The sequence below is a fragment of the Leucoraja erinacea genome, chromosome 17, assembly GCF_028641065.1.
Source record: "Leucoraja erinacea ecotype New England chromosome 17, Leri_hhj_1, whole genome shotgun sequence".
NCBI classification, from domain to species: domain Eukaryota; kingdom Metazoa; phylum Chordata; class Chondrichthyes; order Rajiformes; family Rajidae; genus Leucoraja; species Leucoraja erinaceus.
This window is the reverse complement of record NC_073393.1, coordinates 29,172,961-29,187,318: the sequence shown is the minus strand read 5'-3', so window position 1 is coordinate 29,187,318 and position 14,358 is coordinate 29,172,961. Positions and strand designations below refer to the sequence as shown.

The following is a 14,358-nucleotide window of genomic DNA, read 5'->3' as shown; positions in this document are numbered from 1 at the left end:
GGAGGGAAAGGATGGGTGACGTTTCGGGTCAGGACCCTTCTTCAGACTGATCACCTTCTTGGCTCACTTCTTGCTCTTCCAGATTTAGGAATAGCTTCTTCTCCACGGCTAATCACCTCCTCACACACTCCTCCCAAAGATGGTAGCTTACTCTTTACTCTCCCTTATTCAATTGTTCTGTAGTTGTACTTTGTTATTTTATTGTGCACTAGTTCCGATTTCATTATAATCATTACTTACAGGTTTACAGGTTTCCTTTATTGTCATTCAGACCGAAGTCTGAATGAAATTTTGTGCCTGCAGTCATACATACATACAATACAATAAAAAAACCCAACAATAAACACATATTAACATCCACCACAGTGAGTCCACCTAGCACCTCCTCACTGTGATGGAGGCAAAAGTCTTAGGTCTGCAGTCTCTTCCCTCCTCTTCTCCCTCTGCACTGAGGCGATACCCCACCGGGCGATGTTAAAACAGTCCCGCGGCTCAATCACCACGGCCCGGGGTGGTCGAAGCTGCCGTCCACCAGTCCCGCCGACGCAGCCGCTGGCTCGCGGCCGAACCCCGGACTCAGGTCACCACCGCCAGAACACCGTCCCAGCCACCGGAGCACCGTTCCAGCCCCGAGCCGGATCGCCCTCACGTGAGTACCGTCTCAGCCTTGCGCCAGGCCGCCCCGACATGGGCGCCGCTCCTCCCTCGGGCTGGGCCGCCCCGACATGGGCGCCGCTCCTCCCTCGGGCTGGGAGCGCCGTACCTCCCCGAGCTCGGCCACTCCGACGGGAGCACCGTTCCTCCCTCGTGCTGTCCGCCCTCACAAGGTCGTCACAGCCCCTCACGGAAGCACTGTTCCAGCCCCGAGCCGGACCGTCCTCACGGCAGCGAGCTCAGGGCGAGCCCTGGCGGGCTCTGCCTCCTGAGCCTCGAGGTCGCCAGCTCCGCCATTAGGCCACAGCGCAGACGGAGGCAGAGAAGGGGAATACGACAAAAAAGTCACATTCCCCCCGCAGGGAGAGACAGCAAGTCCTGTTTCAACCCCCCCACCCCAAAACACAAACTAAAAACCAAAAACTAGACTAACCAAAACGAAAAAAACAACGCAAAAAAGCAAAAACAAACGGACTGCAGGTGAACCACTGCTGCCAGAGCAGCGCCGCCACTTCATTCTGTTGTACATTTGCATTCTGTAATTGCATTTATTATTGTATCTATCATTATCATGTATTATATTTACTTTATTCCTTTCATGCGAACATGGAATTTCATGGCACCCTGGTGTGTATGATAATAAACTAATCTGACTCTGAGTCTTAAATCCAGTCAGATCTCAGGGAGGAATTGGCCTGGTATTTGTGACTTCAGACCTACCAATTATGTGTTGCGTCTTAGCTGCCCACTGAAATGACCTTGGAAGTGTCAATTCTAAATAAAAGTTTAATACTGTGCTTTTCATCTGTGTCCAATTCTTTTAACAAATAAAATTAATTGCAGACTACATCACTTGCCTATGACTTGAATTAAATTGTTTCAAACTCGTTATCACTTCCATGCTCGGTGACTTTACTTGTTAGATTCTGATCCTCTATCTAACAAACAATTTTCGCCTCTATCTTTCAGTTTGAAAAATGGTTCCGGACCAAAATGTCACCCATCCTCTTTTTCCAGAGATGCTGCCTGACCCGCTGAGTTACTCCAGCATTTTTTGTTTATCATCGGTATAAACCAGCATCTTCAGTTTCTTCCTACAAACTTTTTGCCTTTTGTCTATTTCTACATTAAGCACAAATGATGTGATACTTCTCTTAAAATTGACATTCCCAGATTTAAGTCCTTCAGAACCTAACTGTTTAGTTTCACTACAGCCTTATTCAATCACACAGTTCTACTCCTGCACCTATTTTCTATGTTTCTATGTTTCTATTTTACATCGGAAACTTTCTTCAGACCATAGTAATCAATGGCTGTAACAGAATAGGAATCATTCCTATTTTCTTTCAGTTTAATTTAGCGATACAGCGAGGAAACAGGCACTTCAACCCACCCAGCCTGTGGTGACCAGTAATCACCCCATACACTAACACTATCGTACACATTGAAGACGTTACAATTTTTACTGAAGCTAAATTAACCTACAAACCTGTAAATCTTTGCAGTGTGTGAGGAAAGTGGAACACCTGGTGAAAACCCATGCGGTCACAGGGAGAAGGTACAAACTCCATATCGACAAGCACACATAGTCAGGATCGAACCCGAGTCCCTGGCGCTGTAAGGCAGCAACTCTGCCACTGCACTATTTAGTGATATTGCATATGCAAATTGATGAGATATTTAACATGATTTATGAAGAAATTGTCCCTTTTAAAACATTAATTGAGTTTTCCAAAGGCAGTGATTGATTCCACATGGGAAAATATTACAGCTTTGCACTTGTTCCTGCAGAAGTTCATTGCTATTGTGTACGTACATGAACATTCTCTCGATTTAAATCCTTGGCAGTGGTATCTTATTTCCTAAAATATCCTGATCACAAAACTCAAAGGAACAATTGCTTCAACATGGACTTTTGAAGTTAGTATAATTCCTGATCTGAGAGGATGACAGAGTTCCTTGGCAACAGACAAAGAGGACAGGAAAGCAAGCTGTTCTTTTGATTTTAGTTGTTCAACATCACTTTAGATCTGCCACATTTTCTTTTGGCTCAGTAGTTTAAAATGTAAAGTAATGTTAGTAAAGGTTGGTCATATAAATAATGATTGGGAATCTTAGCAAGAGAAAAGTAGTTAGGAAATATGTTATATTTTATAACTTTAACAGTTAAAAGAGTGTAATTGTTTTTCCCATTGAAACCTGCTCAGTTTCCTGTGTGGTACACATATCAGTTGTCTAACATCTAAGCAGCAAATAGCAAAAAACAACTTAAGTATACCTCGTTTATACAGTATGTGAGCAACAAAAAGTGCAACACCTTTGTGGACTTTTTCCAGATTGGCTCCACTTGATTAAATGCTCAATATAATTACTACCTGCGGTACATAGTACATGGGAAGGTAATGCTATGAGAATGTCGATCCCTTATTGTTAGGTCTATGTCACCATACAATGGTATCGGTATTGGTTTATTATGGTCATGTGTACTGAGATAGTGAAAAGCCTTTGTTTGCATGCTATTCAATCAAACAGATGAAGTTTAATGTGGTAAATGTGAGGTTATCCACTTTGGTAGCAAAAACAGGAAGGCAGATTACTATCTAAATGGTGTCAAGTTGGGAAAAGGGGAAGTGCAATGGGATCTGGGGGTCCTTGTACATCAGTCTATGAAAGTAAGCATGCAGGTATAGCAGGCAGTGAAGAAAGTGAATGGCATGTTGGCCTTCATAACAAGAGGAATCAAATATAGGAGCAAAGAGGTCCTTCTGCAGTTGTACAGAGCCCTAGTGAGACCACACCTGGAGTACTGTGTGCAGTTTTAGTCCCCTAATTTGAGGAAGGACATTCTTGCTATTGGGGGAAAGCAGCGAAGGTTTACAAGGTTAATTCCCTGGATGGCGGAACTGTCATATGCTGAGAGAATGGAGCAGCTGGGCTTGTACACTCTGGAGTTTAGAAGGGTGAGAGGGGATCTCATTGGAACATATAAGATTGTTAAGGGTTTGGACACGCTAGAGGCAGGAAACATCTTCCCGTTGTTGGGGGAGTCCAGAATCAGGGGCCACAGTTTAAGAATAAGGCGAAAGGCTTTTAGAACGGAGACGAGGAAAACATTTTCTCACAGAAAGTGGTGAGTCTGTGGAATTCTCTGCCTCAGAGGGCAGTGGAGGCAGGTTCTCTGGATGCTTCCAAGAGAGAGCTAGATAGGGCTCTTAAAAAAAACAGAGTCAGGGGATATGGGGAGAAGGCAGGAATGGGGTACTGATTGGGGATGATCAGCCATGATCACATTGAATGCCGGTGCTGGCTCGAAGGAACGAATGGCCTACTCCTGCACCTATTGTCTATTGTCTATTGTCTATTGTAACATGACAGTCCAAGAGAAAAGGTCTAATATCGTCAATGAGGTAGGTTGAACCCTAGCTCATGGAAGGACAGCTCAGAAGTCTGAAAGCAAAGGGCAGGAAACAGTTCCTGAGTCTGGTGGTATATGCTTTCAATCTTTTGTATCTCCTACATGATGGGAGTGGGGAGAATGAATGACCAGGATGGAAATGGTCTTTGATCATGTTGGCTCATTTTCGAAGGTAGTGTGCAGTGTAAATGGAGTCAAACAAGCCTAGTCCAAGTAGGATAGGAGTTGATGCCAATCTAAGGAAAATCTATAAAATCAAAACTAAAGAAACAAATTAATAAATATTCTCAAACTCAAAGGGACATTGGTATGCTTGCCTTTCACTCTGTTTTTAAAACTATGTCTTCTCTGCACCATATTAAGCACAACTTCAGTTCAATGTGCAGTGGAGTTTGGGTGTGAAATGGATTTCACTGATCCTCGTCAGAGTAAATTAAAAATCTTTGGGTTATTTTGTGACTGTGAATATAATCCTCCATATAATGGGGTGTATGATGAGTCTAACATATATTTTCAGTACAATTTATTCATAACATGTTCAGTAAATTTCTACCTCTATGCAAGGTACTGATCCTTTGAAATATTGAATGCACACAGCAATTAAAAAAATATTTGCATTTTTGCCATAAATAAATGATATTTCCTTGTCAAAGATAAAATTATCAGTTTGTCCACTTTTTAAAGTATAGTTTAGTTTAGTTTTGTGATACAGTGTGGAAACGGGCCCTTTGTTGTACCAAGTCTGCATCGACCGACGATCTCACATATACTCGTTCTATCCTACACACCAGGGACAATTTATAGAAACCAATTAATTTACAAACGTGTATGTCTTTGGAATGTCAGAGGAAACCAGAGCACCTGGAGAAAACCCATACGGTCACAGGGAGAACATGAAAACTCCACCTGTAGTCAGGATCGAACCTGGGTCAAGACAGCAATTCTACCACTGTGCCACTGCACTATGTTAACTTTGTTAAATGTTTGATGCATCAACTTTTTGTCACAGAGTTCAATTCTGTCGACATTTTAATTGGAATTTTACTCTCCTACCATTAAAACTAACTGAAGTTGTAAAAGAGCAGATATCGGAATTAAAATGCAAAGTTCGGGTTAATCTTAAATAGATCTTGGGTGCTTTGTGAAATAGTTTATTCCAGGGCTTGCATTCAGCCTATGGGTCTTTTCAGCATGTTTGTTTGTCAGCTTGAAACAAACCACAAGCAGCTTCACAGAGAGATCCTGGCATTTCTCATAGAACTCAAAGGCACTGGCCTTTGCAAAGAAAAGAATGTGTCAGCTGACATAATTTCCTGAAGTAAGATTCGGGATTTTTAATATACATCAGGAAACTACCCCAAGTGTGGGATCAATTAATCCATCAGTGAGGACCAGAGCCTCCATTAATTCTACGTCTAGCATTCATCTTTATTTATTCGCTCACAGGATGTGGATGTAGCTGGCTGGGCCAGTGTTAATTGTCCATCCCAGAGGAGGCAGTTACATTTTCAGTTTAGTTTAGAGATACAGCGTGGAAACAGGCCCTTCGGTCCAACAAGTCCGCGCAGACCAGCGACCCTTGTACACTAGCACTATCCTACACACTAGGGACAATTTACCAAAGCCAATTAACCTACAACCCTGTACGTCTCTGGAGTGTGAGAGGAAACCGGAGCACCCAGAAAAAATCCACGCAGTCACGGGGAGAATGTACAAACCAAAGGGTACAAACTCCGTACAGACAGCACCCGTGGTCAGGTTCAAACCCAGGTCTTTGGCTTTATTTGAGAAATAAATATATACAATACATGATCCTTACAAAACTCCATCCGACATTCTCGGAGGCTATACATACATACAGTTTCCCCAAGTCACAAATTTATCACTCCACCCTTGCCACTCATGTGGCCTACTGGCGTGGAATCCCTTCCCTTATTATGAGTGGAGTCTCCACCACACCCTGCCCCCCATGTCCAGCAACAGAAGGACCCTAGACTGTGGTCCCCCCCCACCGAGCCTTGGCGTTGGCTGCACCGAGCTTCAGTGCGTCCCCCAGCACATACTCCTGCAGTCTGCAGCAGGCCAGTCAGCAACATTCCCGATGGACATCTCACTCCGCTGGGTGGTCAACACTCGCGCAGACCAAAGAACCCGGGCCTTTTGCGCTATAAGGCAGCAACTCTACCATTGCGCTACCATGCAATAACCTACTTGGTGGATCTGGAGTCAAATTTAGGTTAGACTGGGTTTGGAGGGCAGATTTTCTACCTTGAAGAGCGTTAGTTTTTATGGTTACTGTGCCAGGAAAGTTTTTTTTTGAAATTTCAGATTTGTTTTATTATTTGAATTTAAATTCCCCTGTTGCCTTGGTGAGATTTGAATCCATTTCTCTGAAATAAAACTTTGGCTGTTAGTAACATTACTCCTGTTGCACCACTAACTTAACCACTATCTACTGTATGCCCATAGGTTAATCTGTGAAGTATAGAATACTATCTTCAAAACAGTATAACTTCAGAATGCAAAAGATGTATGAAGACACATTATTGACAACAGCATGAAATTTTTGATTGTACAATAATGTAATAGCATCTTTAATGCCAGCATACTGATTAGGAAAAATACATATTTTGAAATAAGTGCACATCTTCTTTCTTGGAAGAGATAACTACTTTCTTAGGAATTTGGCGGGTAACCTAGTCTCCTGACAGTAAAACTGGCCTGGCTATAAAATTGCTATAAAATAGTTGGCAATGCAAAATGCTCTGACGTGTTTTTTTAAGCGGATGCATCTGGCTCCACCAAGCAACTATGCTTGGTCAATGCACAGCCACCCTCTTGTCTAATCTAAGAAATTTGCAGCAAGCAAAGCGCACTCAGAAACCTCAACACCAATTAATCAATCACTTTAAACACTGCCTCGAACACCGAAAGTTGTTTGCTTTGAAATTTGACTGCATTTTATGAAGGTAGACGAGCTTTACATCATGGGAGTTCGAACCAAAGCCCTATATTGTCGTAATTTCAGCAGGGCTTTCAGATAGAAAATTATTCTATATCAGAGGTTGACTACATTAGATTTTTTTAAAAGATATGAAAGTCATTAAATAGCTATTACAAATTTGAAAATGATTAAAACTGGCTATATTTACAGTTTGCAATGTGCAATTCTTGTAATATAATAACATTACATTTCGCTTTACTGGATACCATCACCAAATACTTATTATTTCTGTGTTGAGGAGACTTATTATCTTCCTGTTCTTTATATTTACTTACCAGATTTAGTGACAGTATCCAGTAAAGTGAAAATTATCTAATGTTAATTCTTATTTTAGTTTAAGTTTTAGTTTTAGAGATACAGCATGGAAACAGGCCCTTCAGCCCACCGAGTCCATGCCGACCAGCGATCCTCACATATTAACACTATCCTACACAAACTAGGGACAATTTGCACATATATCAAGCCAATGAACCTACCAACCTGTACGTCATTGGAGTGTGGGAGGAAACTGAAGATCTCGGAGTAAACCCACGCGGTTAGGAGGAGAACGTACAAACTCCGTACAGGCAGCCCCCGTAGTCGGGATCAAACTCGGGTCTCCGGTGCTGCAGGCGCTGTTAGGCAGCAACTCTACCGCTGCGCCATCGTGCTGCCCCCATCCTGTTATTCAACGTGCTATAATTCCGCCATCACCCATCCTCACCACAGAGCGAAAATATGTTTATTACTAAACCAAGGATGCTGATGATAATTTCTTCTCTGATTCTGCCAGTCCTGTTTTGATCTGATTCATCAGTTATTTGCAATGGCTGCATCACATTTGAGAATTTAAGCATGAAATAGATTGGATGGGATTAAATTAGTTCATTGTCAGATATACATGGGTGCAATTCCATTTCTCACTTACATGAAGCCCACAGAGTAAACTGCACACATGATAATGTTAAGCCTTATATAAATACAATGATGATTGCAAAACAGCAGAAAGGTGCAAGATTGTAAAATCCAAGCCATGCAAAATAATATCAAGGTACAATAACGGAGTAACCGAATGAGGTGTATTTAAGAATAAGAGTTTTAGGCAGCACATTTGGGAAGGGGTGTGAAAAAGGTGATTGATTTAGGATTCACAAACGCTGCGACTCTTTGGGCGACTGAGGAGACTACTCACGACCATACAGGCATCACCCCAACTACCATGTGACGACAGCCTAGTCACCTGTAGTCGCCCAAAAAATCGCCTAAGTGGGACAGGCCCATAACAGCGCCAGAGACCCGGGTTCAACTACGGGTGATGTCTGTATGGAGTTTGTACATTCTCCTAATAACCGCATGGGTTTCCCCCTGGTTCTCCGGTTTCCTCCCAAACTCCAAAGGTTTGTAGGTTCATTGGTTTCGGTAAAGATTGTAAATTGTCCCAAACGTGTAGGATAGTGCTAGTGCACAGGGTGCTCACTGATCGGCGTGGACCCGGTGAGCTGAAGGGCCTGTTTCGGAACCATATGTCTAAACTAAACTAAAAATGAAACTCTCTTGACTCTCTTTGTCTCTTGACTCTTGATATTGACTTTCAGATATATTCCTGTGGAAACCAATGTTCATGTATACAAGACCTCTTCACATGTGTTGTTCCATTCCAGAGAGTAGAAGGTGGACCCACAACTGGTTGATAATTACAGTTTCTAAGATTAAACTAGGTCAGGGAGGGGTTTGCAGGGACTGTGGATATTGTAGTTCTCATCAAAGTTTTGGGGAACTACAATGCCTAGAGTGTACTTTGAAGATGTTTCATCTTGTTGAAGGAATGTACACCGCAAAAATAGTTCCTTTTTAATTACATCCCAAAGAACAATTTTGGTTTGAACTCCAATACAAACATCAGAGTAGTGAGCCACATCAAAATGCCGCACCACACATAGCAACTCCTTCACTATAAAGCAGCAGACATTTATTTCTTAGTTATCACCCATCACAAGTTCACAAGTTCACAAGTTCACGTCATAGGAGTAGAATTTGGCCATTCAGCCCATCGAGTCTACTCCGCCATTCAATCATGGCTGATCTCGGCCTGCTAATCCCATATTCCTGCCTTCTCCCCATAACCTTTGACACCTGTTCTAATCAAGAATTTGTCTATCTGTGCCTTAAAAATATACACTGACTTGGCCTGCACAGCCCTCTGTGGCAATGAGTTCCACTGATTAACTAACTAACTCTGCCTAAAGAAGTTCCTCCTTACCTCCTTTCTAAAAGAGCTCCCTTTAATTCTGAGGCTACGACCTCTGGTCCTAGACTCTCCCATCAGTGGAAACATCCTTTTCACATCCACTCTATCCCAGTCTGTAGAAACAAATCAGTCTTTAGTAACAAATCTAAATAGCAAATCAGCCTGCTGCAGAAATTGTAATCCAATCCCATCAAGGCCATTTTAACACAGCAGCAGGGACTGGAATTCACAGGAAAATGACTCAGGGAAACAACTCTACAAATAAATGACCCATACATCTCAAATAGGCCAAGTTGTGTGGCCGAAGTCCATACTTAAAATATAACACGTACATTCCAATTTAGTGTCTTCCTGTTAAGGTTCTGAAATACGACTGGCCCATTAACTTTCATGGTCCATTTTGATTAACTTTTAATCACTGATTTCTGTAATTGATAAAATTCTCCTGTATATATTTAATTATCAATCGTTTTCAAACAAACTTCATGAAATAGAAATATCACACACGTTTTCTTTTAGAGTTTCCTGAATGCTTAAAAAATGACATTAGTTGCATATTTGCATTGTGTTAACGTATTTCCTCAAGGAATACAGAGGTAAGCAGTAGTATGATCAGTGCCCAAACAGGATGGAAATTATGATATGTTAAAGGTCACCACAGAGTGTGAAATTTCCCCTTTGTCATTTGCTGTAGTTAATGGCTGGCATGCCATGAGAGACTAAATTAGTCATTTCTTCATATGCCTGGGAGACAGTTACTTTGTTTTTTTTTAAATATAGTATCCATACTGTATTATTTTTGACGTCAATTCCAGAATCCCTGAGTGACAAACTATTGAAAGAACTAAAATTAAATTAAAATTAAGCTTTGTAGTGCCTGAACCAGGAGATTGGTCTGCATTTATTGCTCTTTTATCCCGGAATTGTCCATCCCATCTTAGCTCCAGTTTACTGAGATTCTAAGTTTGATGATTATTTTCCCTTAACTGGCTTTTCTGCACATATTAACTGTAAATACCAAACCATTCAACTGCCTGTATCCTTCAGCATTGAAAGACCAATTATTCCAACAAGCTGATCTTTTCTGGTGCACTTTCCTTGGGGTGCAGGAGGGTGAGGGGTGATCTTATAGAATTGTACAAAATCATGAGAGGAGTAGATCAGGTAGACCGTAGACGCACACTCTTGCTTTGAGCAGGGTCATCGAGAACCAGAGGACACAGATTTAAGGTGCGGGGAGAATGATTTAATAGGAACCTGAAGGGTAACTTTTTTACACAAAGGGTGGTGGGTCTATGGAACAAGATGCCAGACGAGGTAGTTGAGGCAGGTGCTATCGCAATGTTCATGAAACATTTTGACAGGGATATGGATAGGACAGGTTTAGAGGGATATGGGCCAAATGCAGGCAGGTGGGACTAGTGTAGATGGAACATATTGGTCAGCATGGGCAAGTTGGGCTGAAGGGCCTATGTCCATGCTCTATGACTCTACGACTTTATAACAGAATTAAACCCTTGTTTTTGCCCAGCCTATCTGTAGGATATTTTCCATGTCATTTTATTGCTTTTCCCCCATGCCAAACACAAAAACATTCAGAAGCTGAAACGTCACCCATTCCTTCTCTCCAGAGATGCTGCCTGTCCCGCTGAGTTACCCCAGCATTCCTACTTAAAAATCTTCCTTCCTACTTAAAAATCTCCCTTTGGTTTGATTTCAATTGTTGATTTTGAAATGCTTCTCTGTAATACTTTATCTTTACCTTTCTCTCTTTGTCTTCTGCTCGGTGCCCATGCTTCGTTTCCTGATTATAAAGCAATATAGTTATCATGCGAGGAATCCTATCTAAATCCAGATTAATGAAAAAAAGGATGTAATTGCTGAATAGCCAATAAAATAGTGTTTAGAATGACTAACTAATACCCACTATTTTTTTCTTTCTATCAAGATTAATACACCTGCCCAGTTTAAATGATTTTTCCTTTTGTGTATATGAATCAACAGAGCATAGATGTGATCCCATGATTTTGCATCCATCAGGCTTAGTGAATGAGCAATCTCGAGAAGAATGTTGCACAACACAAAACATTTTGGCAGGACCAAAGATTATTTTCCAAGTGTGTACATCCTTTCAATTACCAAATTACATTTTCCTTGTGTTTGTCTCCTTTGCTTTGCTCCTTAAGACATTGATTAAACATGTAGAATCTTGTAAACACAAAGGGAAATATTACAACTAAGTTAGATCTTACTCACGTTGTATCTCACTATATGGATGCAGAAGAATTTCTTTCCAGTTTCTTTCACGTTTCTTTAAATTACATTAGGAGATCTGAACTGCCACTTAGTTTAGCTGCTATTGAAAATGATGTATAAAAACCAGGAAATTGTTTGTGTGCCTGTACAAAAAGGTTTGCAAGTTATCCTTTTTAATGGATGGGTGAGTTTAACCAAGGCATACACATTTTATATAATTCTCAGAACTGAAGATTAGTTCCACAAGATCGAGACAATTGGGCTTATTTATAGTGTTGCATAATGAGGTAATTGAAAGATAAACTGGTGCTATCAATGCAATGAAGTGTCCAGTTAGTGTGTTTTCAATATCTTTCAAGCAGCATAGATGGAATTAATGCATTGTCATAGACTGTAAATTCTGTTGGATTAATGGTGATGTTTATTTCACTTGCCTACCTCCAGCCCCCTACCCTCCCACCTTCAGTCTGAATAAGGGTTCCGAATTGAAAAGTCACTCATCCTTTTTCACCAGAGATGCTTTCTGACCCGCTGAGTTACTCCAACACTTTGTGTCTATCTTCAGTGTAAAGCAGCATTTGCAGTTCCTTCCTACTCATTTATTTTAATTGCTCTCTTTGAGGCATATGGTATATGTGTATATGTATCTCATAAGTAGGCACCATATATATATGTATATGTACACACACACACACACACACACACACACACACACACACACACACACACACACACACACACACACACACACACACACCCCCACACACACACCAACACACCCACACACACACACACACACACACACGTATAGAAGATAGACAGGTCTGATGAAGGGTATCGACCCGAAATGTCACCCATACCTTCTATCCAGAGATGCTGCCTGTCCTGCTGAGTTACTCCAGTATTTTGTCTCTATCTAATAAACCAGCATCTGCAGTTCCTTCCTACAACATACACTGTATATATATACCGAAACATCACCTATTCCTTTGCCCCAGAGATGCTAGCTGACCTGCTGAGTTACTCCAGTACTTTGTGTCTACCTTCAGTGCAAACTAGCATCTGCGTCTACTTATGAATACATCGTCATTTCAACAAAAGTGCTCAGGTGATTGCCAAAGGTTATGTACAACATCTTAAGATACATCCTAAGTTTGGAATTTCCATATCTGTTTTGAACGACTGAACTAAGAACTACTGGGATCTAAGCAGCACTTGTACGTTGCTTATGACAACTGTACAGTTACATTGACAGTGGAAGCTATTTGATTCCTTCATTGGCAATGAATTTTGGAAGGATAACATTTGGTAAAAATTTCCCAAGCTAGCAGCTGCAGCACATATTTAGCATTAGGAGTTAATCAGAGTATTATTCTTAAATGAAACTGTGGCCTGTGTGTAACAGATGTCCTCCTGTTATGAAGAAAAGCTGAAAGAACTGACTCACTGATATATAGTGGTAGATCTGTGCTCCACATAGTAACTGTCAGAATAGATTCTGTTATTGCACATTCTGTTAGCAAGCAAAATTGTCAATAAATCTGGAATGTTTGATCAGTTGGAGAAAGGCTTGCCACAAAATACTTCCAGCGATCAATTTCCTTATTTTCTTTTATCTTAACAAAATAAGTATATCCAATGGCATCTTTAAGGAGTAACATTAAGTGTTCATGTAGTGCCCTCATATGGACCGAGAAGAACTACCTTGCTAAAGGCGTCAATGTTTGAAATTTTGTTATGTGCCATATTAAACATGAGAGACAGGCATCTCATTGTTTGTGCATCCCTGTGGTGGGATGAAATGAAATGCCAGCTCTGAAAGAAAAATATCCGTGAGCTACTGTATTTTTGTAATGAATTTATGGATTTGTTTCCCTGATAATAATCCTTAAGTTTTAAAAAGCACATTTGTCAATTATATTTATGCAAAAGGATTTTCAATCCGTTGAGAATTTGTTCAAATATCAAAGGCTAATTGGGAAATATGAAAATATTAAAACTGTGCAGCCGCTTTAGTCAGTCATATAAATTTGGCAAGTTTAAAACCAAATTTCTTTTGCCAAAAAAATCTGAAATATTGTAAGTATTACCTTACTCCTGTTAAGTACTATAGTCCTCTCAGTCTAGAATGCATACCTAAGTGTCTAGCAGACTACCCTCTTATATGGAAAGCTATTATATAATACCATTTCAAATTAAATGAATGAAACTTTGTGTGGGTGTTTTTATATAAATGGTTTGGTTTATGCGCAGGTTAATAACCATGCATTCATTTAAATTCACTTTTCTGAAAGGTAAGAAAATCCTGTATTTTTAATAGAGCAATGTTGGCTTATAGTCAGTTATCCTCATGCATATTTATTTTAGCATATCGGCTTATTCATTCACATATTTGTTTATACACTTCAGTGTGGCAAATGCATGATGATCATAGAGATCATAAATGCTTTGACACTAATATGGTCCAGTTTATTGATATAAACCCCCAGATTTGAACAAAACAATTCCTGTAAAAACAATGAAATTTCACACCTTGGACTTGGATTCTGAATTTTACACGAACAGACTGAGGTGAATCTCTCTAATGGCCGCTAATGGTCCCAAGTGAAGTGCCAAATGAATAAAAGGAAATGCTGAAAATGCTAGAGTATGTCTGGATATTGGATATCTCCCATTTCTGGTGCCTGAAGTATGTGCTGCGTGCTTTGCTGATGCCCAGACCTACAGTAAGATCTCCTGCTGAAAAATGTGAAATTGGGAAATAAAAGCACATTATAAGTACCGTTAGGGCATTTTCCATAA

At 40.6% G+C, this 14,358-nt stretch overlaps 1 long non-coding RNA gene across 1 annotated transcript in view; it reads right to left on the bottom strand.

The window, feature by feature from the left end:
- LOC129705353 (uncharacterized) overlaps positions 1–14,358 on the bottom strand; it is a 68,565-nt gene that overhangs the window by 17,641 nt on the left and 36,566 nt on the right. The window contains exon 2 of the long non-coding RNA XR_008724885.1: positions 9,313–9,413. This is a non-coding gene — a long non-coding RNA (uncharacterized LOC129705353). The remainder of the gene's footprint in view (positions 1–9,312; positions 9,414–14,358) is intronic.